This window comes from Amblyomma maculatum, chromosome 7 (genome assembly GCF_055883805.1).
Source record: "Amblyomma maculatum isolate TAMU_Amacu chromosome 7, ASM5588380v1, whole genome shotgun sequence".
Classification (NCBI taxonomy): domain Eukaryota; kingdom Metazoa; phylum Arthropoda; class Arachnida; order Ixodida; family Ixodidae; genus Amblyomma; species Amblyomma maculatum.
Window position 1 is genome coordinate 58606255 of NC_139350.1, and position 27354 is coordinate 58633608.

At 48.0% G+C, this 27354-nt stretch overlaps 1 non-coding gene and 2 pseudogenes across 1 annotated transcript; 2 read left to right on the forward strand and 1 right to left on the reverse strand.

The window, feature by feature from the left end:
* The first annotated feature begins 15040 nt into the window (after window positions 1-15040).
* Window positions 15041-20036, forward strand: LOC146183344 (uncharacterized; annotated as a pseudogene).
* Window positions 16987-19714, reverse strand: LOC146183345 (uncharacterized; annotated as a pseudogene).
* Window positions 20037-25371: 5335 nt separating the features above from the next.
* Window positions 25372-25445, forward strand: TRNAN-GUU (transfer RNA asparagine (anticodon GUU)). Its single transcript has one exon. It is a non-coding gene; the product is annotated as a tRNA-Asn (tRNA).
* Window positions 25446-27354: the final 1909 nt, after the last annotated feature.

A 27354-nucleotide genomic window follows, 5' to 3' on the forward strand; every position in this document is an offset into this window, starting at 1 on the left:
AAATGCCTCATGAAACACTAAACGCCCTAGTCATTTGAAGCTGCCCGAGTGTGTTGTTAGCTAGAGAAGCTTTCTTCTTGGCATACCCTCCATCCCGTCCTCCGTGGCGTAATCGGCTAGCGCGTTCGGCTGTTAACCGAAAGGTTGGAGGTTCGAGTCCTCCCTGTGGCGGAATTTTTTAGTTCTAGCTGTAGTGTAGTAGTCACTGCGCAGCAGAGCAAGTTTGGTTAATGGAGAGAAACACACCATCGGTCATTTCGTTTTGTCTGTATTCTCGGGGATTAAATAACAAAAATGCCTCATGAAACACTAAACGCCTTAGCCATTTGAAGCTGCCCGAGTGTGTTGTTAGCTAGAGAAGCTTTCTTCTTGGAATACCCTCCGTCCCGGCCTCTGTGGCGCACTCGGCTAGCGCGTTCGGCTGTTAACCGAAAGGTTGGAGGTTCGAGTCCTCCCGGTGGCGGCATTTTTTGCGTCTAGCTGTAGTGTACAAGTTGTCACTGCGCAGTAGAGCAAGTTTGGTTAATGGAGAGAAACACACCATCGGTCATTTTGTTTTGTTGCTGTATTCTCGGGGATTAAATAAAGAAAATGCTTCATGAAACACTAAACGTCCTAGCCATTTGAAGCTGCCCGAGAGTGTTGTTAGCTAGAGAAGCTTTCTTCTTGGCATACCTGCCGTCCCGGCCTCCGTGGCGCAAGAATCCTTTGCCACGTTCCGGCGAGGTCTAGTCTGCTTCCGGCCACGCCAGTGAACGGACGCAGGATGCAGAGCTCCTCAGGAGCGGCTTCAGCGGCCATGTCAGGCCGCGGTAACAGGACTGCTGAACAGGACAACACTTACCAGGTCGTTTTGCCTGCACTGCCAACAGGTCGGTTTGTTTCGAATACCGTTTTTTTGCACGCCGACGTCAGGGCCCGCCCGTACCGGGTGGAAGAGTTCCGGGATGCTTTAGCACAACACTCGCTAATCCCCGATGTTATCGCTATGGGGGCGTATCGGATGAGCCACGTCTGGGCCGTCACTCTCAAGGATACTGAAGCCGTCAACAAGATTGTCAGTGTAGGTGAGCTGTCTGTGAAAAACGGTCGCTGTTTGGTGATTGACCCGGCGAACCAGGACGTGCGACTCAAACTTAACTGGCTATTACACAACGTGCCAGACGAAGATGTTCGTGCTGCATTTGCGCCGTACGGAAAGGTGTCAGACGTTTCCCGGGATCGCTTTCGTGTTAAAGGTATGCTAGAAAAGGGCTCTACAACTAGACTCGTCACGCTGAAGCTGAAAGCTGGCATGAAGCTCGACGACCTGCCGCATCAGTTGAATGTTAGCGGTGAGCTCGCGCTCGTCATTGTGCCAGGCAGACCCCCGTTATGCCTACGCTGCCGGAGTACGGGTCACATCCGCAAAGAGTGCCGGGTTCCTCGCTGCGGAACCTGTCGACGGTTCGGACATGAAGACAGCCAGTGTGCACGAACCTAGGCTAGCATTGCCGGACCTGGGACCAGCGAAGACTCGTCCGAGTTAATTATGGACGAGGCGGATGCGGAGGAGGCTGCTGGCATTAGAGGTCAGTCAACGAAACAGGACGCGCGTTCCATGACGGTTTTAACAAACAATAAGGTGACGGTCTCAAATGAAAAGAATGAAACTCTGCATGTCTTGAACGTTCCACCCCAGGACCATGAAAGCGCGTCAAAGGAATCGTCAGAAGACGTAACCAAATTTTCTGATGCTGAGGACCATCTCAGTACTGAGCCTTCCTGTACTGATGCCATGGAGGTTGGGCCGGAGACAGCAGCCTTAATTGCCGCGGAACGTCCACATGAGGAAAGCGTCGAGGAGACTCAGCTGCCGGGCGGTGTTTGTGGTGAGCCGCCGCGGAAAACTTCTGGCATCCGAAGAGCCACGTTAAGAACGAAGACGAACTTCTCGGCCGACACGCGGCAGGCGGGGAAACTGCCTCCGTAGTTTTTGTGGTGTCCTGAACGATTTGTGGGTCGGCTGCCTACCGACCAGCGTCAGGAACCTTCTGCAACCAAGTGGTGCGTGTGTGAGCAAAAATGAGACAATGAGCTTGGACTTCGTTTGAATGTATCCCGACATTCTGCTGGGAGGACATTACATGCATACATACGCCGCTGTTCGCCAGAAGCGGAGGCCACGCAACCATGAAGGTAGGCACCATGCGGGTACGGGCGTCTCTTTCTAATACATGACTCTCAAGCTTAATTCGCTGTTACATGTAGCTACTTTGAATGTCAGAGGGCTGGGAGCGAGAAGGCGACAATGCCAGCTCAGTCGCCTCCTTTTGGATAATGATATAGATATAGCAGCTGTGCAAGAGTCAAAGATTGAGAGCCAAGAAAGCACTGACCGTATGGTGGCTTCTTTTCAAACAAACTTTTATGTGTGGGTATGCAATTCTGTTGGTGTATCGGGTGGATGCCTTTTATTTATACGTAACACGCTGGGAGTAAGCGTAGAGTCCGTTTTTGCCTGTCCAAGCGGTCGGCTTTTGGTTACCGATTTTACCTACTCTAATTTATGCTGGCATGTTGTGCGTGTGTATGCTCCCAATTCAGGATGTGAGCGTGAATTGTTTTTTGAGTCTATTGAGTTGTGGTTGAAGGTCGACAAAATCTTGCTTTTACTTGGTGACTACAACTGCGTGTGCGCAGCTGTGGACCGAGCGGCCATGTGTAAACCTCGAAGAGACAGAAGCTCCGAGCTGTTGAATGCACTTGTGCATATGTATAGCCTTGAACATGTTGGTAGTGTGTTCTCCACTGGAAACCAGCCAGAGTTCACGCACTTTCAGCGAGATAGCCATGCTAGATTGGACAGGGTGTATGCCTCGGTAGATCTTGTTTCCCTATGTACTGCATATCAGGTCAAACCTGTGTCTTTCAGCGATCATTATCTCGTGAGTGCAGTGTTCGGTCGCAAAGGAAAGAAATCGCGCTTTAACTGGTACCTATGGAAACTGAATGCCAAACTTCTTGCCGATGAAGAAAGAGTTCCTTACAGAAGTTAAGACCGAGTTTGAAAATCATCTTGCTATGCGACCAGTAAGTTTTGCAGCGGAATGGGATAGCTTCAAAGAGTGGGTCAAATTGAAAGCCATAGAAACGAGTAGTAAGGTGCGGTAAAAAGAGAAAGAAAAGGAAAAAGAAGTGAATGAACAACTTGATTTTTTTTCGAGCATGGAAAGTACTGTGCCAGGGCATTTCACCAGTAAAATACGAGAGCTTAAAAGTGAGCTGGAAGCAATCGACAGCGAAAGATACACAGCGGCTGTCATACGTGCAAGGACTGAAAAACTTTGTGCTGGAGAAGTGCCGACAAAACGAGCCCTAGCAGACGAGAAAAGATACGCCTGCCAGAAAGAAATTAGGACTATAAGGTATGGCGGCCATATCATAGAAGATGCTAAAGATATTCAGCATGCGGTAGCAGAGCACTTCGAAGAACTGCTTAGCGCTAAGCTTGAGACTGTAAGTGGCTTTCAAACAGACTTTCTAAGAGTGATGCCTGCACTGGATGACGAAAGTAAAGCGCGCCTGGAAACACCGATAACGTTGCAGGAGATAGAATCTGCAATAGATGACCTGACACCTTGGAAAGCCCCTTGGCCCGATGGTCTAAGCGCTGTCTTCTTTAAAACGTTTAAGCACTATGCGGCTCAGTTTATGCTCGATGTAATCACTGAAGATTACGAACGTAATGCTGTTCCTTTGTCTTTCTCTACATCGCACATTGTTCTAATACCCAAGACAGAGGATCCGGAGAAACGACAGTTGGACGGGTCATATCGACCGATAAGCCTCACCAATGTTGACTACAAGGTGTACATGAAGGTTTTAGCAAAAAGACTGCAAAGCGTAATAAACAAATTGGTTGGGTCTCATCAAACGTGTAACATCAAGGGTCGATCCATTGCCACCAATATACATGTCGCAAGAACCGTACTAGAATGTGTTGATGCACTCGGGGGTCAGATAGCCATGATGCAATTAGATTTGGCGAAAGCCTTTCACCATGTTTCTCTCGAAATTCTTTTTTTTTCCATTTTGGAGCATTCTAACCTTGGTGAAGTCATAGTGGAGGGTGTTAAAATGGCTTATGCGAACTGCACGACCCGTATTATAGTGAATGGTGAACTGACTGACAGCATTGCAGTACGGTCATCAGTAAGGCAGGGCTGCCCGCTTTCACCCCTGCTTTTTGCACTGTATTTAGAGCCACTTTGCTGGGCTATCATTGATAGCGATCGCATTTTAGGATTCAAGCTGCAATCAGCACACGTGAAAATGCTAGCATACGCTGATGACATTGCAGTCTTTTGTGCAACCAGAAAGAGCATCTGTGAAGTCACGGGTGTCGTTCAAACATTTTGTGATCAAACCGGATGTAATATCAACTGGGAGGAAAGCTCTGGGTTTTGGCACGGTGATTGGGACGTGGCACCTGATTTCTTCTGTAAGCTGTGATGGTCTGCTCTCCCAACGCGTTATCTAGGAGTGCCTTTAGATTGTTATCGAGATCCCACCGTTCACTGGATGGAAGAAACATCCAGAGCGAAAGAAAAAGCGGATGCGTGGCAAGCAAGGCAACTCTCAATGTTTTAGCGCGCTTCTATTTGCAATGTTTTTCTTATTTCGAGGCTGTGGTACCTCATCAATGTGTTGTGTGTCTCACGAACCTCAATTCAGAAAATGCACCGCGTTTTTGCTGTTTTTATTTGGGCATCCACATGGGAAAAAACCACCCGGACAAATTTGTTTATTTCTGTTAAAAGGGGCGGGCTTGGCCTTGCACATCTGTTTTTGCGTCAGGTGGTTTCGCGATTTATATTCATGCGTGATCAAAAAGATACTCTCAAAGAACTGTGATGCAAGTGCGATTGCAGAGGCTGCTCCCTGAATGGATTGTCATGTAAAAACATTCCTGGTACTGTGACTGGCTACCTGCGCGAGGTTGTTTTTTCGTGCAAGTTGTTGGAAGTGCGGTTCTCTTTTGATTACCTCTATAATGTTTCCGGAAAAAAACTATATAAAGATCTCATTGACGTTATGCTGCCGGTGCCTTTCTACCGGGCATTACACTGTGGAGGCCCAGGGCAGGACGTTTTGAAAAGAGTTATGAAGATGCCCGTGAGGCCATCTGCTAAAACGTTCCTTTTCAAACTTCACACTAATACGCTCCCTGTCAAAACCTGGCTGAATGATAAAGGTATCTTCGTCCCATGGACAACAAATTGCCTGTTGTGCAAAAAACCGGAAACAATTGAGCACGTTTTCTTACAGTGTTGGGCTGCTGTCTTTCTATAGGACGTCCTCCAAAGGACAATTAAAAAGGAACTCCCCTTAACTCCGTACAGTATCAGATTCCTACCAGTGCAGAACGATGATGCACCGTATGATTCAATTATGCTCCTTGGCCTCCATAGTTTGTAGAAAACACGAATGCAGGTGCGTCATGCAGATATAGACACACGATCTGCGCGTGAAAACTTCATTGAAAGTGCGGTGTATATACGCGAAACGTTCAGGATGCAGCAGGATCCACCACAATGGCATTGTCTGTTTGATGAGTTGGTGCACTTGAAAAGATTTTAGCCACGTACGCGTTAGCTCGAGTGTAGTTGACGTGTTTTATCATGCCTATTTTTGTTTTGTGTTTCACGGCAATGAAGAAAAAAAAAAAGCCTCCGTTGCGCAATCGGCTAGCGCGTTCGGCTGTTAACCGAAAGGTTGGAGGTTCGAGTCCTCCCGGTGGCGGCATTTTTTGGTTCTAGCTGTAGTGTAGTAGTTGTCACTGCGCAGCAGAGCAAGTTTGGTTAATGGAGAGAAACACACCATCGGTCATTTCCTTTTGTCTGTATTCTCGGGGATTAAATAAAGTAAATGCCTCATGAACCACTAAACGCCCTAGCCATTTGAAGCTGTTCGAGTGTGTTGTTAGCTAGAGAAGCTTTCTTCTTGGCATACCCTCCGTCCCGGCCTACGTGGCGCAATCGGCTAGCGCGTTCGGCTGTTCATCGAAAGGTTGGAGGTTCGAGTACTCCTGGTGGCGGCATTTTTTGGTTCTAGCTGTAGTGTAGTAGTTGTCTCTGCGCAGCAGAACAAGTTTGGTTAATGGAGAGAAACACACCATCGGTCATTTCCTTTTGTCTGTGTTCTCGGGGATTAAATAAAGTAAATGCCTCATGAAACACTAAACGCCCTAGCCATTTGAAGCTGTTCGAGTGTGTTGTTAGCTAGAGAAGCTTTCTTCTTGGCATACCCTCCGTCCCGGCCTCCGTGGCGCAATCGGCTAGCGCGTTCGGCTGTTCACCGAAAGGTTGGAGGTTCGAGTCCTCCCGGTGGCGGCATTTTTTGGTTCTAGCTGTAGTGTAGTAGTTGTCACTGCGCAGCAGAGCAAGTTTGGTTAATGGAGAGAAACACACCATCGGTCATTTTGTTTTGTTGCTGTTTTCTCGGGGATTAAATAACGAAAATGCCTCATGAAAAACTAAACGCCCTAGCCATTTTAAGCTGCCCGAGTGTGTTGTTAGCTAGAGAAGCTTTCTTCTTGGCATACCCTACGACCCGGCCTCCGTGGCGCAAAGAGATTCCACTTCCGGCCACCACAGCGAACGGACGTGTTATCATGAGCTCCGTCGGAGCGGTGTTAGCGGCTCAGCCGAGCCGCGGAAACAGGTTTGCTGCTGAAGATAACGACAAAGGCTACGAAGTTATGCTGCCCCACCTCCCAACAGGTCGTATTGTTTTTAATACCGTATTTTTGCACGGCGACGTTCGAGCGCGGCCGTATAGGGTCGAGGACTACAGGGATGCCCTGGCCCGTTTGGAATTGCTTCCCGAGGTTGTGGCCTTGGGAGCATTTCAAATGAATCGTGTGGGCAGTCACGTTTAAGAACACGGAAGCCGTTAAGAAAGTGCTTGCTGCCGGGAGCATGACTGTGAAGGAACACCGGTGTCTTGTGATTGACCCCAACAAGCAAGAGGTTCCCGTTAAAGTGCACTGGGTTCTTCACAACGTGACTGATGAAGTGCGTGCGGCCTTCCTTCCGTACGGCGAGGTGACCGAGTTGTCGAAGGAGCGCTGGCGTGTGCACGGCGTCACAGAAAAAGGGTCAACGACCCGTGTACTAAGCCTGAAGCTCAAATCTAAAGTGACAGTTGAAGACATACCTCAACAACTGCGAATAGCCGGTGAACCTGCACTTTTGGTTGCAGCTGGGAGGCTCCCGCTCTACCTCCGCTGCCAAGGGAAACGCCACAATCGCTGCGACTGTCGACTACCTCGGTGCTCGCGCTGTCGCCGGTTTGGTCACGAAGAAAGCGAGTGTGTACCTACGTACGCAAGCAAGACCGGGCCAGGAAGGAACGTCGATGTAACTGAACACGTTATGGACGAGGTTGAAGCTGAGGAAGCATCAAGGGCAGCTGGAGGCAAAGCAGCAACCGCCGAGAAGAGCACGCAGCCTTCAAGTGGTGGGAATAGCGGCACAAGTCCGGCCGAGGCACCTCCAGTACCGCAACACGTCTCCGAGGAAAAGAGCCAAAAAAAGCAGCCGACTACTCTCAGAGCCCCTGCTAGCACACTTGACGAACCTCACGTCGAACACCACCATAATGATGTCTCATTGGAAGAAGCTGCTGTCACAGCCACAAAACGCGCTTACCTCGAAACTGTGAGAGATGACCGACAAACTGATGGAGCACCCGCGGAGGAACCGCCCACCAAGGCGGTAATGACGCGACGGTCGCCCTACAGGCCAAGACCAAATATTCCACCAGACATACGACCTGCGGTAGAGGCGCCGGAATAGCGCTTCTACAGCTGTAATTCGCTGCCGTCGGTTTCCGGATCAGCGTGCCATGGTGGAGACGATATACCATGGAAGGGAACTGTAAGCTTGACCGCCAAACTTTGGCCATGGACTGTGAAAGTGCGCGTGATCGTTGCGAGGCGGTGCGCTTTGTGGAGATCCAACACGCGAAACCGCCTTCAGCGCCACGGTACTCTGAGGTGAGCACTGTGCGAGCAGTGGGTGCCTTTAAAAATGAACAAAAGATTGAACTGCCACTATGCGTAGCCACGCTTAACGTGCGTGGACTGGCGGCGAGGAAGCGCCAGTGTCAGGTCAACCGCCTCTTTTTAGAAAATGAATTTGATATTATCGCATTACAAGAGACTAAGATTGAGAGCGAGGAACACAGATTGCATGGTTGAAATTTTTCGGTCCCGATACAATGTCTGCGTATGTAACGCGGTTGGAAAGTCCAGTGGTTGCGCGTTATTTTTGAGAAATAATCTTGGAATTGGGAATGATACCATTGTCACATCCGAAGAGGGTCGGTTACTGGTTGTCGATTTCGCCCTTTCTGGATGCTCTTGGAGAGTGATTTGTGTGTATGCCCCTAACAATTACAAGGAACGTGTTAGTTTTTTTTTAAAGGTCGGAAGTGTTTTTGAACTGCGAGAGAAGCGTCGTTTTGATGGGTGATTTTAACTTTGTCTGCATGCCAGAAGATCGAGTGCCGATCACCCCTGTGCGTGATCAGAGTGCGCAGTATCTCGATGCAATAATTCAAGAACATGACATGGAAGATCTGGGCTGGGTGTTGCTTCAAGGCTCGCAGCCATGTTTTACGCACTTCCAACGCGGTAGCAATGCAAGACTAGATAGAGTGTACGCAAGCATAGGATTTGTGACAATGTGTTCCAACCATGAAGTGAAACATGATTCTTTCAGCGATCACAGCCTTGTTATTGTAAGCTTTGGGAAGAAACATAGTAGGACTCGTTTCAACTGGAAACTTTGGAAATTTAATGTTAAATTGCTGGAGGATGAAACCTTCGTGAAACAAATTATAGACTTAACCAAAATGCCTTGCATCAAATCAGCAAGCTGCGCAGATAAGTGGGAAAATTTTAAGAACACAGTCAAGATGTAAGCGATAGAACGAGGAACTATCCTTCATCGAAGTCAAAAGGACCTGATCAAAGAATTGGAGTGCAAATTAGACTTTTTGACATGTATGGAAACAGTAGTGTCCGGTTTGTACATAAAAGAAATCCGAGAAGTCAAAAGCCAGCTAGAACCTCTGGAGGCAGATAACTACCGAGCGGCTGTGATAAGGGCGCGCGCCGAAAAGTTGTGGGCTGGCGAAGTGCCGAATAAGCGTGCATTGTGTGATGAAAGAAGATATGCAGCACAAAATGAAATTCAACAGATCCGCTACCGCAACAGAATAACTACCGAGATACTTTGTTGGGCGAGTTGGTACTTATTCATTATTAATATAAACAGCGCGAACACGAAGACAAGGGACAAAAAACAAGAAAGCCACAGTACATGCGCTGACTCACAACTAAGCCTAAGCCGTTTACTCCAAGGCCCAGAAAAACAAACATGAAGAAAACGAAACAGTCACGTGAAACAACCCCTGGGTTCACCTGCTGCATAAAAAAATTACTTTAAAAAATCACTTAAAAAGACACCTCTTTGCTTGAAAGAGCAAGAGAAGTCTTGCTGACACACTTATTGTCCGTTGAAATAAAATACGATTCCACTATCTCTCTGGTTATCTTCTCTTTGTGGCGATATAAAATCTTAACACTGTCAAACTTAGGAGTGCACTTCTTCTCCTTCTTCATTATTTCACATGACTGGCAATGTGATACCAGAAACGTTTTGTCCTTCCCACTTTCCAAGTTGTTACAGTGTTCCTGTAGTCTCTTATTAATACACCGTCCGGTTTGTCCTATATAACTGGCTCCACAAGAGAGTGGAAGCCTATACACAACACCTGTCTTGCATCCAACATATGGGTTTCTATGTTTCACCCCACATTCTTGCTTCTTCGCTTCTCTTTCCCTTTGAACAGCCGGGCAGATCCTCTTCATCTTGAGCAGGGCGGTCAGTGCGACGTCCACATTATACCTCTTGCCTACATTTTTGAGGCCATGCGAAATTCTGTGAACATATGGTACCACTGCAACCTTTCTCTTCCTCTCACCCATGCTGGGCAGGGATTTCAGTCGGTGCGTTCTTTTAAGGCTCTTCAGTACCCGGCAACTGGCCTCAATAATAAGTGACTCCCGATAACCGGCCTTTGCAATTCTCGTCACTTGTCTTTCAAAACTCTTGCCCATGCCGTGGTAACAAGATTTCTTCAACGCATTTAATAAGCATGTGTTTATAATCCAATTCTTCACTAATTTGGAATGTCCTGAATTGAAGCCTAGCAACGGCTTCATCGATCTCGGGTTGTATTCCCAACAAACATGATCATCACCGAATTGAATCAAAATATCTAAATACTGTAACCGATCGTCCACTGCTTTCTCAGCAGTAAATTCCAGCCCGGATCCACACTCAGACAAAACATCCATAATTTCCTTCATTCGTTGATTGAATCCTTCACGGTCTATTAATACTAAAAAGTCGTCCACATACCTGAAGGTGGAATAATGTAAGCCCTCCAAGTTATCCTTCAGGTGTCTGTCCACGTACATTAAGAAGATGTCACTCAAGACCGGTGCAACACTCGACCCAATGCATACTCCAGCCTTCTGCCTATACAGCTTGTTCTTCCAGCCTATGAAGGTGGATTCCAGGTAGAACCTCAAAAGTTTAAGGAAGCTTTCAACACTTACACCTGAGGCGTCAATGAAGTCACATTCATTATTGTCTTCTGTAATGCACATTTGTACACGCTTAAGGTCACTGGTTTATGTCAACCGGTTTATGTTTTTTTAGGGATGCTAGCGATTCATACCTGCGGACAGTGTGTCAACAAAGACTTGGTCGAGCGTTGCCTGATTTCGTAGTTTATACTCAATGTATGCCGGGTTCTCTTTTTGGATTCTTTAGAGAAATTGTTTTGAGCGTGAAATTCTTAAGCGCACGTTTTTCGAAAGAGTATTTAAGTAATATTAACAGGAGAACATTATACAAGGATGTTTGTGAAGTGGTGTTCCCGGTGCCCTTGTACCGAGCTTTATACTATGGAGGCACAGGAAGTAATGTATTAAAACGAGTAAAGAAAATGCAAGTTGCTCCGGGAGCTAAAACGTTTTTCTTTATGCTACATACCGGTACTTTGAGTGTAAAATCATTTATGGAGGAGAAGGGTATGTTCCTACCGCGGGGGGCCTAATGTCTCATCTGCAAACAGCCAGAGACAATAGATCACATGTTTTTGCATTGCTGGGAGGGGGTATATTTGTGGGATGTTCTGCAAAGGACAATAAAAAAACAGTTGCCACTTGATTCCCATGGCATTAGGTATTTGCCATTGGATAACCACGATGATATGCCGTTAGACCAGGTTATGTTAATGTGCCTCCACAATATATGGCGCGCACGAATGGCTGGTTATCACTGCGATCCAGATGCACGGCCAGCCCGCATGTATTTCCGTGAAAGTGTGCAGCGATGGCTCGACGTGCTTAAATTGTAACCATCTGCTCCTGAGTGGCTGTCAAAGCTGGAACCTTTGACGGTGCTCAAGGAATTTTAACATGACAAGGCCTGCCCCTCAGTGGGTGTTAGGCAACGCTAGCTACCTTTGTGTACATATATTATTCCTTTTTTCCTGTTGTTTTGAATTCCAGTGCGGTGTATTTGTGTTAAAGCCAGGCAATAAAAAAAAAGACGCTGCCTACAGGACGTGTTGTTTTAAACACCGTGTTTTTGCCCGGCGACGTGCGCAATAGGCCGTACAAAGTGGAAGATTTTCGCGATGCCCTCGCCAACGTTGGTGCGCTCCCCGATGTTGTGGCGTTGGGGGCGTACCAGATTAACCACGTTTGGGCTGTCACGCTCAGCAGCGCTGAAGCAGCGAAGAAGCTGGCTGCTTTGAAGCAAGTAGAAGTAAAGGGACGTCGCTGCATCATCATCGACCCAGAGGACCAACAGGTGAAGCTGCGGCTGCACTGGATGTTGCACGGTGTGGCCGACGACGACATCCGGACGGCCTTTGCTGCTTTCGGTAACGTAACCGAGGTGACCCTGGAGCGGTGGCGCGTCCAGGGCGTCAAAGAGAAGGGGTCAACAACGAGAACAGTTCTCCTGAAACTGAAACCCGGTATTAAGACCGATGACCTACCTCACCAGCTGCGAGTCGCCGGTGAGTTGGCCCTTGTTGTGGTGCCTGGGCGGCCTATGCAGTGCCTGCGCTGCCGTGGTAGCGGTCACGTTAGACGTGAATGCAAGGTGCCCCGGTGTTCGAAATGCAGGCGTTACGGCCACGTCGACAGTGAGTGTGTCCGTACATATGCGGTGGCCACGGGGCTCGCATCGAGGGAGGAGATAGCTGAACACCAGATGGACGTATCAGAGGCGGAGGAAGCGGCGAAATGAGTCGAGGAAGTAGGCAAGCCGGAAGCGGCGACTGTCTCTTCTGGGACTTCTAGCAGAAACACAAACGTGTCAAGTGAGGCAGAGAGGCAACCTGAAGAAAAAGACTCGGCAGCGGCCTGGGCTGATACTGAGGAGAAGGAAGATAGCTTTTTGGAACCTACGGAACCCGTGATGATGGCCTCGACGAGCAGCGAGGAGCAACAGCAACAGTGCAATGTTTGTGCGGGCAATGTCTCGGCCAAACGGCCTCACGCCCAGACTGGTGATGGAGAGGACAAAACAACAGCGTCAAGCGTTGAGGAGCCGCCTACGAAAACGGCCCAGTCCCGGCGGTCCTCTCTCAGACCGAAGCCGAACTTTCTGGGGGACAAGCGGGCCAGCGATAAGCCACCGCCGCAGCAAGACCTTGCAGCCGCACCAGAGGGCTGCGGCGGAAACAAAGGCGTCTAGCCGGGTGCTAGACGCGAAAGGTGAGCGGAAATGCTTTCGGTCTCTTCACTCTATATTAAAATGGATCCAACCCCTGCTCTGACATTCGGGACGCTTAATGTTAGAGGGTTAACAACGAAGAAAAAGCAGAGCCAGGTGTTGCGCCTTATAACGGACAGAGACATCGATGTGCTACCCGTTCAAGAGACCAAAGTCGAGGGAGAGGAAGAGACCGGGAGCATGGTGCAGCGCTTCACGTCGAAGTATTATGCCGTTGTGAGCCATGCAGTCGGAACTTCTGCCGGGTGCGTCCTTCTTGTAAAAAAGTTGCCTGGACTTAACATGCAGACTTATGCTTCCGGAGAGACAGGGCGATACGTGATTTGTGATTTCAGTTTTGAGAATATAGAATGGCGGGTTATCTGTGTTTATGGACCTAATGAATTGGAGGATAGGTGTTCCTTTTTTGAGAGCCTGGAATATTACTGCACTAGTGAGAAACAGATAGTGCTCATGGGCGATTTCAATTGTGTTCTGGCGGCTCGCGATAAAAGCAGCACCCGAGCCTTCAGAGACAGAAGTACAGACTTATTGTCACGATTGATAGATGAATATGCATTAGATGATGTGGCGGAGTGTTTAGACGGTGAACGTAGTGTGCAATACACCCACTTTCAAGGTATTAGTCACGCTCGCCTCGACAGGATTTACATGTCACTGGACTTAATACCAAAGTGTCAAAAATACCGAGTTTTACCAGTGGCCTTTTCAGATCACTGTGCAGTGATATGCACTCTAGGCAAAAGGAAGCGAGCCAGTGGATTTTCATGGGAGCTGTGGAAATAAATTGTAAACTGCTAAAAGACCAAATTTTCACTGAGTATGTGACGGAAAAAATGACCAAAATAGTAAATGAGTGTCAAAACAAAATCGGGCTCCAGTGGGTACTAGCCAAAGAAGAATTTAAGATGAAGGCCATTGAGCGGTCTACTTTGCTTTGCTAAAGCACCAGGAAAGATTACAGGAAAAACAGCTGAGAGATATACTTGAAAAATTGTTGGCGCAGGAATGTAAAACGCCCGGCGTACGTAAGGAAGATATTAAGAAAACAAAGCAAAAGCTTGAACTTTTCGAGGAAGACCGATATCGAGGGGCGATAGTGAGGGCGAGGGCGGAAGAATTGGTTGCAGGGGAGACGCCCACTAAGCGGGCTTTAGGAATGGAAAAAGCGCACGCTCGACGCAACGAAATTCAGGAGATCGAAGGAGCGGGTGGGGTTGTGACCGATAGCGATCGCATCCATCATGCTTTCTTTGATTACTATCAGGCGTTGTTCGCACAACATGAAGTTGACGTGCACAGATTTAAAGGCGAGTTTCTCGGCGCTATGCCTAGGCTCGATGAATCCCGAAAGGAAAGCTTGGAGAGGCGAATTAGTGAAAAAGAAGTCGAACGAGCAATAGAGAACTTGAACTCGGGAAAGTCTCCTGGCCCAGATGGGTTAAGTGCAGCTTTTTACAAAGCGTTTAAAACGGAATTAACCCCACTTTTGACTTTGCTATTTGATGATGCCTATGATCGTAAGGAGTTGCCCCCGTCTTACGGTGCGGCCCATGCCGTCCTCATCCCTAAAACAGATGATCCTATAAAACTCAGACAGGTTACTGCATATAGGCCGATCTCACTAACGAACGTCGATTATAAAATATTCATGAAAGTGTTGGCGGCGAGGCTTCAGAGCGTTATTAAAGAAATTGTTGGCCCTGATCAAACATGTGGCATAAAGAACAGGTCTATTGCTTACAATATTCATAAGGCAAGGTGTGTGCTGGAGTGTAGCGACGTCACTGGGGTACGTGTGGCAATTCTCCAGCTAGATCTTGAAAAAGCGTTTGACTGTGTTGCTCGTGAGATTTTGTTTTCTATCTTAGATCATATGAATGTAGGTTCTATTACCACTGAGGGTGTGGCCATGGCGTACCGACACGGCACTACAAAGTTGATTGTTAATAAATCGTTGGGGTTAAGTGGAGAAATATGGGAGAGGCCTTCGCCCTGCAGTGGGTATAATCAGGCTGATGATGATGATGATGATGAAATCGTTGGGGGCCCCCATTAACGTGGAATGTTTGGTGCGTCAGGGTTGCCCCCTCAGTCCACTTTTGTTTTGTATGGATGTTGAAACTTTGTGCTTGCACATAATACAGAATAGTGCTGTTCATGGTTTTCGGCTGCATGAAGCGGAAGTGAAAGTCCTAGCATATGCAGATGATGTAGCAATTTTCTGTGTCACAAAGGATAGCATTAGCAGTGAGGTAGAAGATGTTAAAAGATTTAGTTTGGTCACGGGAAGCAAGGTGAACTGGGGAAAGTGCGTGGGGTTCTGGCACGGAGAATGGCCGGATACTCCTCACACTTTCGCTAATGTGACCTGGTGTACGACCCCTGTAAAGTACCTTGGAGTCCCGTTGGAATTTTACAGAGATACTGAACAGTATTGGAAGGGGCAGGCACAAGAGAAACAAGAAAAAGCAGAAAAGTGGAAATGTACTCATTTATCCGTGTTTGCAAGAGCCACTGTGTGTAACCTGTTTTTTATTAGTAAACTGTGGTATGTGATGCAAGTGCTCCACTGCTCGCGAATTAACATACAAAAGGTACATCGAATTTTTGCGGTTTTTGTATGGGCCTCTAGCTGGGAAAGGTGCATGCGGACAAACTTGTTCAGACGGGTCAAAAACGGAGGCCTAGGGCTGGGACACTTATTTGTGAAGCAACTGGTAAACAGATTTTTCTTTTTCCGTGATGTTGAAGATCCTTTCCTGCGCACAGTGTGCCAAGTAAGGCTAGGGCGAGCCTTGCCAGAGTATGTAGTTGCAACAAAATGCATGACAGGAGGCATTTTTGGTTATTTCCGAGAGATAGTAACCAGCGTCAGATTCTTAACTACTCGGTTTTGAAAGGAATTTTTGAGCAGCGTAACAAGGAAAACGTTGTACAGAGATGTGTGCGATGTTATCTTTCCGGTGCCGTTGTACAGGGCCTTGTACTGTGCAGGCCCCGGCGGTAATGTGTTTTAAAGGGTTAAAAAAATGAATGTATCGCCGGAAGTCAAGAGTTTTTTCTTTAAAGTGCACACTGGAACTTTACCCGTCAAATCTTTTTTGGAGGAAAAAGAGATGTTTCTACCGTGGGGACGAAACTGCTTAATCTGCAAGCAACCGGAGACCATAGACCATGTTTTTTTGCACTGTTGGGAAGGGGTTTATTTTTGGGACGTGCTACAGAGGACCATGAAGAAACAGCTCCCGTTGCATTCACACGGAATTAGGTACTTGCCAACAAAAAATGAGGGTGGGATCCCTTTCGATTTAGTCATGCTGGTGGGCCTCCACAGTATAGGGGGTATGCACTGGGGCCTGATCCCCGAGATGGCGCCACCGTCATTCCGGCTTGCGCGCCATGCTTACGGTCATTCCGTTCCAGTTATCCGGCAAGATGGCCGTCCGGATAAGTTAGCTGTGTTTTTGGAGCCCGCGGATTCATCATTCAACCTGTCTTAGCGTGCACGCATCCGTCAATGTGAGCAACGTGTTCGCAGTGCTGCCGTCTTTGGTTGTTACGAGTGTCAAAACTATCATTGCATGTTCACGAGTACCTGCGGTGCCGGCGTGTTGCACACGCGAGAATGGTGAACTGCGTTGTGTTTGGCTGCAGCAACCGCACAAAAAAGAAGCCCGGCGACCAAAATGTCGCACAGGTGGGCTTCTTTTCCATACCTAAGGTTGTAAAAAACCAGTGCCGGAAGACCGAAGAGACGACTGCTCGTAGGAGGGCAGAGTGGTTTCGCCGGATCAACCGCAAGGACTTGAACCACTCAGCAAATCACTACCGAGTCTGCGGCAAGCACTTCATCTCAGGGGAGCGAATTAAGATGCCTAGATGAGTTATTGCCAGTTCAATGTACATTTAACGATGACCAGCGCACTCAGCAGTACCGTCTCGTAGGTGGCAAGGGTCAGCGACAGTCGCTACTAAAACCTAGCATCCGCGCGACGACCTCGACACGGCACTTTCGTCCAATTTATTGATGTTAGCGCTTGAATGATTGCTGTGTTTTGTACATTGTTTCAAAAAGGAATAAGCTCTGTGCCGAATGTAGCAAACGTTGTTATTATGCCTCAATTGAGTAGCGCTGTGCGGACGTGTACACATATGCACGGTAGAAGGAGAAACGCGTTCCGATTAATTTTGGCAGGAGATCGGACTGTGTCCTTCTGAACCAGCGCTGTAGATTTGTCGGTTCTACTGATGTCCAAACAACAAAATCGCAGTATCTCACCTTGCACACAAAAATCTGCATTTGAACCTGGTAGAAGTAACTGTGGTCTGTTTTCAGCATCACTTTGTCATTTTCAATGGAAAGACATGATGAGTCAGACATTGCATAACTCCTGACTGACTCTTCTCTACTGTTATATGGGCATTTCACCTCAAGCACTCCTTTGCCACAACAGTCACAGCTGACCATGCCATCGGGCATTGCAGCAAGAAATGGTCTTTCTTTGCAGATATGCAGACCTGACTGGCTGAACTTAAAGTTGACATGAATATTCTTTGATGCAGCAACATAAGCTTGTGTGGCCTTTTGTTCGTGTTCCTTTCCCCATGCTGTTTGTGGGCTTGAAAATTGAGCATCTTCGGGATAGCACAGCCTCTTTAGTAAAGACAACGAGGGGTTTGTCGTTGAAGTCCTGCACACAGCCTTGGCATTTGAAGCTGTGATACGGCCAGCTCTAAAGGCAAACCACTTGGAGCTCCTTGCCTGCTCTCTGGTTTCTTTTTCAATCAACTCAGCAACCTGAAAGACAGTGAAGATAAGCAGCAATGTTTTTCAATGACAATACTACGCATTCACAGTACATAAGGAGACTTAAGCGTCCCCAGTAATTTTTGATATTGCAGGGTAGTACAGCTGCAGGAAAACAGCTACACTAAGAGTAAGAAACATGCTGACTGGAGCTACTGTACCTCATGCTCAATTGACAGGCCTTCAGCCAGGGAAAAGCATTTCTCTCGTCTCACTCCACGTGCCCGGAACGTCCTCTTCCTGTAAATTTGTAAGGATGACTTGGGGAAACCTCACTGCTACAGGAATATAATGATGTGCGTAATTGGGTTCCAATGAGAGAAGTGCCGGCCGTCTTCCGCTGCTATGACAGGCTTGAAGAAACTCTGCCCATTGCCCATTCTGAATCTGTGGTCTCCTTGACAGCTCTTCTTTGCTTCTTCTTGCGAAGAGGCTCTTCCCCATCCATTAGCCTTTTCCTCATTGTTAATGACGAAAAATTTACATTCGAAACCTTTTTTGGCTCTACGGATCGCACTGTTGGAGGCAGCCATGAGTTTTCCTTATCCGTACATACTTGCCCGTCCCGTCTCTTGACAACAGCATCAATGTAAAAAAGTACTGCTGCAACATCAGAGCAGGCTTCTCCGAGGCCTGCCTTGCATGTACAATGCGCAGCTTGCACTTCACCGTCTTCCTTGATGATAAGCCAAGGTGTCAATGGCTTGTCACTGACTGACTGGGAATGCCGGACCTGCATAAAGGATGGAAATGTGCTGAATGCCACAAAACAAACTACTCCTAGAAACACCAGTTACAATAGAGACTGAAATTAAAAAAAAAAATGTCCGAAACGTTATTGCATATTTTTAACCTTTTCTCTAAAATCGCAGCGTTAGTGAAACCTCCTTATTCAATGTTTCCTTTGCTGTTTTAACCAACTGTAATTTGCAGAGGGCTTTTGATTAACAGGATCATGGTGCTAAATGCTCGCACCCCCAGAATTGGCTCTCCGAACCCCGCAATTTGATTTGATGAAATTTGGCGTGCAAACTAATTCAAGTATGGCAAACTCAATGGTGTCCTTCACAACTGAAGGGAGCCAATCCCAAAATTTGACCCAACCGACGTCCAAAATTTGACATATTACCTTACTGGTGTTCAACCTAATTTCACTATGATCATCTTAGTTGTGCCTTCAAAATTCAGGTGGGCCAGTCATAAATTTCGCAAGCTTACGCAGTCTCCGCGCGTGAGACTACATACACCCTTGAAAATTTTTTATCCATTGTGCACCTGAACGTTTAGACAGACAAGCAAAGCAAACTAGGAACGATACATGAACTCTTTTACACACTTTTGGCTTTTCTATCACTGAAACGTGTACTGCAGTAACGATGCCGTGATCCTAACGAGAAAGCAAGAAAAGCCAAAAGCAAAGTATGCATGACGAAAACGATGAGGTAAAACGGGGTAAATAGCAAAAATCGCAAAAAGCCGAGTCGTGTGACGGCCAGGCGTGTGATAACAGGTTGTGCTCTACGCGCGCTGCATTAGCAAACTGTGTGAAATCAGTCACAATGCCTCTTATATTTAAGCTCTGCTGTTCACCCCGCTCTCGCCACGTGTAAGCTTCACAGCGGAAAACGCGCATCGTACAAGCATTTTGCAGGCGTCGGGACTAAGAAAGGCAATCCGCTTACCTGACAAACGATGACGACGCGGCCGTCGGACAGCACCTTCAGGCACGGCTGCTGGACCCCACCGCTGGTCAGGAAGTTATGACCCTCCATTGCCTTGTAAGCTTTGAATTCCTCTCGCGTCACAAAGCTTGTGGTGTGAACAAGGTAGTCTTTGATATCGGTGAAATCGACGCGCGGGTAGAGAGCGACATCGCGACAAAGTTCTTCGCCTCGAAGGTCCAGCGGATCGACGCCGTCACAAAGACGCACCTTTTGCAAGTAGCGAGTTTTTTCTGCATCACACAGCTCGCGTGCGTAGGCACTTAAGCGCATTTTGTGCAAAATCCACAATTCCACTCACGGAGGGTAACAAGCGCGGGACGAAGGCACAAGCATCGCGTCTGCGCGCGTCTCACTGCAAGCAGCACTGCGCCACCACGTCACGACCGCAAAAATGGCCGCAGTTGCCACTGACACTAGCGCCCCTTGTGTCTGACGTCATGTGCATAGCCCCTATATGGCGCTCTCGTATGGCCGGGTACTACTGTGACCCCGAAGCGCGTCCAGCGCGTATATATTTTCGAGAGAGCATCTGCAAGTTTGTAGAAATACAGAAGATACGGAATCCTGTCCCTGAGTGGCTCTCAAGGCTAGAGCCTTTGACAACACTCAGAGAATTTTAATGTGACAAAGCCTGGTCCTCTCTTGGGGATTTCGCTTCTTGTAAAACTGTGTACATACATTTTTTTTTGTCTTTGATTTGTGAAAGCCGAGGACCGGCAATAAAGGAAAAAAAAAAAAAAAGCCTCCGTGGCGCAATCGGCTAGCGCGTTCGGCTGTTTACCGAAAGGTTGGAGGTTCGAGTCCTCCCGGTGGCGGCATTTTTTGGTTCTAGCTGTAGTGTAGTTTGTCCCTGAGCAGCAAAACGAGTTTGGTTATTGTAGAGAAAGACACTAATTGACATTTTGCTTTGTTGCTGTATTCTCGTGCATTAAATAAAAAAAAAAAAAGCTTCATGAAACACAAAACGTCCTAGCTATTTGAAGCTTTCCGAGTGTGTTGTTAGCAAGAGAAGCTTTCTTCTTGGCATACCCCCCGACCCGGCCTCCGTGGCGCAATGATTCCACTTCCGGCCACCGAGCGTGACGGACGTGATTATCATCGGCTCCCAAGGAGCGGATTCAGCGGCCCAGCTGGGCCGTGGTATCAGGAGCACGGAAAGGCCTGCCAAGGAATATGAACTGGTTCTACCGCATCTGCCTACAGGTTCGAGTGTTTTGCATACTGTTTTTTTGCATGGCGACATAAAAGCCAGGCCGTACCGGGTGGAGCACTTTCGAGACTCCCTCGCTCGTCTCTCACTTTTGCCGGAAGTGGTTGCCCTCGGGGCATACGAAATGAATCACGTATGGGCGGTAACGTTTAAAGGTGAAGAGGGGAAAGCGAAGATTTTGCAAGCCGAAGCTTTTGAAGTGAAAGAGCACCGATGCGTGGTCATTGACCCCTGTAACCAAGACATCAGGTTGAAACTTTTCTGGCTGCTTCACGGCGTGCAAGACGATGATGTGCGAGCGGCGTTGGCAGCTTATGGAAAAGTTACGGAAATATCAAGAGACAAGTGGAAAGTGCAAGGGTGTGTCGACAAGGCTTCAACGACTCGAACGGTCACGCTGAAGCTAAAAGTGGGCGCTACCATTGAGGACCTGCCGCATCAGCTTCGGGTCGCCAAGGATGTCGCACTCGTCCACGTCCCAGGCAGAGCCCCGCTTTGCCTCCGGTGCCGCGGGAAAGTTCATATACGGCGTGAGTGTCGTGTGCCGCGCTGCGGGCTGTGTCGTCGCTACGGCCATGACGAGTCCCAGTGTGTGCGCATGTATGCCAACGTTGCAGGCCCCGTGCCGAGTGAAGTGGCAGGCGAGCACTTGATGGACGCAGTGGACGCCGAGGAAACTAGCAATGGAATCACTGAGGATGCAGAGCTGAAAGAAGAATCCTCTGAGAAGACCCCTGCCTTTGTAGAACACTGTGAGTCAGATGTGAGTGTTACGTTGCCGAATGTTGCTGGGATCGAGACACCCACGAAAGAAGACGGCAATGCCAGTGCTGCAAGCCCAGCTTCGGCTACGCAACACAGTGAGGAACAGGGGGACACTGAAGCTGAGATGCCAGCTGCTTCTACCTTGCCTGTGAAGCGTGTGCACGAAGACAGTGTCAACGAGGGATCAACCCAAGGAGGAGCGGAAAACTGACAGCCTCCACCGAAGGCGGCCCCCCTTCGCCGGGCGTCCTTCAAGCCAAGGCCAAACGTGCCCCCAGACCGGAGAACTGTGTCACCTGTGCCTCCGCCATAGCGGGGGTACCCTTTTCGGTCGAGAGGTCACAAGCCCGGTCCATGATCGGGAGCAGCGCTTGGAACGACGGACAGACTCGCCAAAACGGAAGAATGGTCATCCCATGCAACAGTTAAACCGCAATGCTGTCTTTCTGCAGAAGAGATGTGAGTAAAATGTTTCGCGATTTATAATTTCTTGAGATGGCGACCAATTTATCCACTAGCTTGCGCGTAGCCACGCTAAATGTGAGGGGGCTGTCAACGCGTCGGAGACAACAGCAGCTGAACCGCCTTCTGCTGGAAAATGAAATTGATGTGCTAGCAGTTCAAGAAAGCAAAATGGAAAGCGAACAACAAACAGATAAAATGGCTGAAATATATCGTTCTAGATATAGTGTCTGCGTTTGTCATGCGGTTGGAAGATCGGGGGGATGTGTCATTTTCATTCGAAATTGCATAGAGTGCGTACAGTCTGTGTTCTCGTGTGAGAGTGGTCGGCTTTTGATATGCGATTTCAGTTTTTCTGGATTGGAATTTAGAGTGATCTGTGTTTATGCGCCGACTAGAACGTTTGAGCGGGAAGAGTTTTTTCACTATATGAAATCCTTCCTAATACATGAGAGACGTGTTCTCCTGCTTGGAGACTTCAACTGTGTGTGTAGACGGGAAGATAGAACAACCGACCGTGTCCTTCGTGACAAGAGTGCAGAGTTACTTATTCACATTGTTAATGAGGCAGAGCTTGAAGATACTGGCTGTATAATGACGCATGAAGGCCAAGCAAAGTTCACGCACTTTCAAGGTAGCTGTCATGCAAGGTTGGACCGAATATATGTTCCCATTGATTGTGTGCCCTTGTGCTCGGAATATTAAAGACTTCCCATGAGCTTTAGTGACCACTCCCTCGTAATGATTACTCTAGGCATGAAAAGTAAGGCAACAAAGTTCAATTGGGAGCTATGGAAATTTATTGAAAAACTGCTGCTGGATGAAGAATTTACCACTAAAATTAAAGAATATATTAAGCATATGTTACAAAATGACTCTAATTTTATACAAGCATGGGAGCAGTTTAAGTGCGATATAAAGATAGCTGCTATTGACCGAGCATGCACTCTCCGACGTAAAACAAGAGGACAAGAAAAAGAACTTCGTAGCACACTTGAATACATGCTTAGCATGGAGAGCGTTAAGCCTGGCTTGTTCGCCCAAGATATAAAAAAGATAAAAACCAAACTTGAGGTGATAGACGAAGAGAAGTATCGCGGTGCGGTGATAAGGGCACGCAGCGAAAAATTGTGGCTCGTAGAGACGCCCACGAAAAGGGCACTTAGTGACGAAATAAGGTACGCAGTGGAAAAGAGATAAAAGAAATCTGCTATCAGAACGTAGTTACCTCGAAAAAAAAAACGATTGAACGGGCGTTTGTAGAATTTTACAGCGAATTGTTTAGCCTGAAAACACCTGACATTGAACGCTTCAGAAAAGACTTTCTGTCGCTGATGCCAAGAGTAGAAGACGAAGTGGCGCAGACACTTGAAGCAAGTATTACTTCCGAGGAAATTGAGGCCGTTATCGGGCAATTAAATTCTAATAAGTCACCCGGACCAGATGGTCTTGGTGCTGCCATATACAAGGCCTTTCCAACTGAAATGGCTGTTTTACTGGAAAGAGTTATTAGTGAATGCTACGAAAAGAACGTACCTCCTACGTCTTTTCGAATGTCACACGTTGTACTAATCCCGAAAACGATGACCCAGTTAAGCTTCAGTCTGTAGCGTCTTACCGTCCTATAAGTCTAACGAATGTTGACTATAAAATTTACATGAAAGTATTAGGGCGAGGACTCCAACGTGTAATTACTTCTCTTGTAGGCCCACATCAGACATGCGGTATAAAAGGAAGGACCATTTTTACTAACATACACGCAGCAAGGAGTGTACTCGAATGTTGTGACGCGATGCATGACCACGTAGCCATGATGCAATTAGACCTCCACAAAGCATTTGATAAAGTGGTACATGAAATTCTGTTCTCTGTTTTAGAGTATGTCAATGCTGGTTCCGTGATTACAAAGGGCGTGAAAGTGGTTTACGAGTGCTGTTCAGCGAGACTGGTCGTGAATAAGCATTTAACCGATCGTATACCTGTTCAGTCGTCAGTAAGGCAGGGCTGTCCTCTGTCTCCCGTTTTGTTTGCGCTTTATCTGGAGCCTTTCTGTTTAAGATTGCTTACAAGGCCAAACATACGCGGTTATAGATTTTTTCAAAGGGAAGTTCGGGTTTTGGCATACGCGGACGATATTGTGGTTTTTTGTACTGACCATGAGAGCGTGCAAGAAGTTGTAAAGGAAGCCACTGCTTTTTGCACTGCAAGTGGAAGTGAAATTAGTATGACAAAGTGTTGATGATTTTGGCACGGAAACTGGCAATACGCGCCTGAACTGTTCTCCAGTATGCAATGGACAATAACGCCAGGCAATTACCTTGGTGTGCCACTAAAGCATTACCGTGAAAGCAAGGATTGTTGGGCCGGTGAAGTTGAGCAAGTGAAAACCCAAACAAACAAATGGGGAGGAAATAATTTTCTATGTTCGCAAGAGCTACCGTTTGCAATATGTTCCTAGTTGCAAAAATTTTTTACATGCTGCAAGTGTTATCTATGTCAAGAATCTATGTTCAAAGACTGCATAGGGTATTTGCCACGTTTGTGTGGGCTTCCACATGGGAGCGTACCAGTCGATGCAATCTGTTTCATACGGTGCATAATGGTCGACTGGGATTGTCACACTTATACTTAAAGCAGATTGTAACCAGGTTCTTTTTTTTGCGCGAACAAAGCGATGTTTTTCTCAGAACGGTAATCCAGGTGCGATTGCGTGATTCACTGTCGGAATATGTAGTTTCGACTATGTCTACAGAGACAATGGCTCGAAGTGCTTTTCTTCGCGAAGTTGTCGCGTCTTTCCAAATAGTGAAGGCGTGGTTTTAAAATGAGTATATGTGTACTGTTACGAGAAAACGGCTGTACAAAGATTTATTGGAAACCATTTTACCTGTGCCTGCTTATAGCGCTGTATATGCTTTGGGTCCGGAGCGGGACGTGTTGAAAAGAGTGAAAAGAATGCCCATCAGATCGTCCGCTAAATCTTTCTTTTTTCAATTGCATACCGGCACTCTTCCGGTGAAGCCATGGCTGGAAAGAAAAGGCCTTTTCGTGCCTTGGTCTGCTGACTGTTTAATTTGCAAAAAGCTGGAATCCATAGAGCATATTTTCCTTGATTGTGACGATGCGGTTTTTTTGTGGGACGTGCTACAGCGTACTATTAAAAAGGACTTACCAATATAACGCCGTTTGGCAAACGCTACCTTCCATGCGCCCAGCCAGGAGAAGTGCCCAGTGATTTATTAATGGTCTTGTGTATGCACAGCATATGGAGAACGCGAATGGATGTTCGCCATGAGCATGTTGTCGTACACCCAGCCCATCAGTATTTTGTTGAAAGTGTAATGTACACGCGTGATGTTTTCGGAGGGCAATCTGAACCCCCGGAATGGCTGCCAGTCTTGGACAAGCTCATGTCACCTAATCCATTCTATCACAAGAAACCTGTCAGAAAGTGACTTGTGTTTTTAATTCCATGCGACTTTTCATCGATCTTTGTAGTTGCCAAGTCGGTAATAAAGAAAAAAAAAAGCCTCCGTGGCGCAATCGGCTAGCGCGTTCGGCTGTTAACCGAAAGGTTGGAGGTTCGAGTCCTCCCGGTGGCGGCATTTTTTGGTTCTAGCTGTAGTGTAGTTTGCCCTTAGCAGCAAAACAAGTTTGGTTATTTTAGAGAAACACACTAATTGACATTTTGCTTTGTTGCTGTATTCTCGTGCATTAAATAAAAAAAAATGCTTCATGAAACACTAAACGCCCTAGCTATTTGAAGTTTTCCGAGTGTGTTGTTAGCTAGAGAAGCTTTCTTCTTGGCATACCCCCCGACCCGGCCTCCGTGGCGCAATCATTCTACTTCCGGCTACCGTTCGGTGCGGACGCAGGATCATGGGCTCCACCGGAGCGGCGATAGCGGCCCAGGCTGGCCGCGGAAACAGGTCCGACGCAAGTACTGATAGCGAGTATCAGATCGTTTTGCCTCAGCTGCCTACAGGACGTGTTGCGTTAAACACGCTTTTTTTGCACGGAGATGTTAAAGCTAGACCCTTCCGAGTCGAGGATTTCCGCGATGCGCTCGCCGAGACGGACGCGCTCCCCGAGGTTGTCGCCTTGGGGGCGTATCAGGTAAATCACGTATGGGCTGTCACTTTCAAGACCGCTGAAGCCACAAAGCGCATCTGTGCTTTGAAAGAGGTTAACGTTAAGGGGCGACGATGCTTTATTTTCGACCCTCAAGATCAGCAAGTCCGCCTCCGACTTCACTGGATGCTCCACGGTGTCGCTGACGAAGATATTCGGACGGCTTTCGCCCCATTCGGCAACGTAACCGAAGTCACCCGTGAACGATGGCGCGTCTCGGGTGTAAATGAAAAAGGCTCCACAACACGGTCCGTACTCCTGAAGTTGAAGACAGGGATGAAATTAGATGACCTTCCCCATCAACTGAGGGTAGCTGGCGAGTTGGCCCTCGTCGTAGTGCCCGGAAGGCCTATGCAATGTCTACGTTGCCCCGGCTCCGGACACGTGCGACGCGAGTGTAAAGTGCCGCGCTGCTCTCGCTGCCGGCGCTTCGGACACGCGGAAGTGGAGTGTGTGCCCACTTACGCGGTGGCAACGGTACGAGCTATGAGAGAGGAGACGCCCGAGGATGTGATGGACGTTGCCGAGGCTGAAGAAGCAGCGAAGGGAACCCAAGACAACACGGGAGGTTCCGCAGTGCCAGATAATGTGGCGACATCGCATGGCACGGATAAAGAGGTGTGCGTGGACACCAGCACTGAAAAGCCAGCTTCGGCTGTATCGGAGTTGTCCTTGAAAGAGGACGTGTTCAGTCAAGGCGCCGCACAACAGAGACCAGCAATGAGTGTGAGTGCTATCACGGAAGACGGAGCTCGGCCAACGGGCACCGCTTGTGCGCCAAAGCGTCCGCATGCCGAGGCCGGCAGCTGTGCTGACAAAGGGAACCCGAGCAACAACGAGGAGCCACCAGCGAAAGCGACACAGAGCCGACGACCACCGTTCAGGCCCAAACCTAATACCTCGGCAGACAGGAAAACCGCTGAAAAGCCTTCCCCGCAGCAAGTCGGGCCCACCACAAGTGATGGCGGTGGGACCTCTGGAACGGTCTAGCGGCACGCTAGACGTGAAAGGTAAGCGCCTTGCTCCCGGTGTCCTCCTTATGCATGAAAATGGCGATGAAACAGGCCCTGAGCGTAGCAACGCTTAACGTCCGTGGGTTGGCAGGGAGGCGAAAACAAATCCAAGTACATCGCCTTGTGACAGAGCTAGACATAGACGTGCTAGCGGTTCAAGAAACCAAAGTGGAAGGGGAGGAGGCGACTGGGAGCATGGTGCAGCGTTTCACGTCAAGGTATGATGTGGCTGTTAGTCACGCGGTGGGTTCATCGGCTGGGTGCCTTCTGCTTGTTAGGCGGTTGCCAGGACTGACAGTGCAGGCCGTGACCTTATCCGCATGTGGAAGGCTCATTGTCTGCGACGTCGTTTTTCACAATAGCGAAT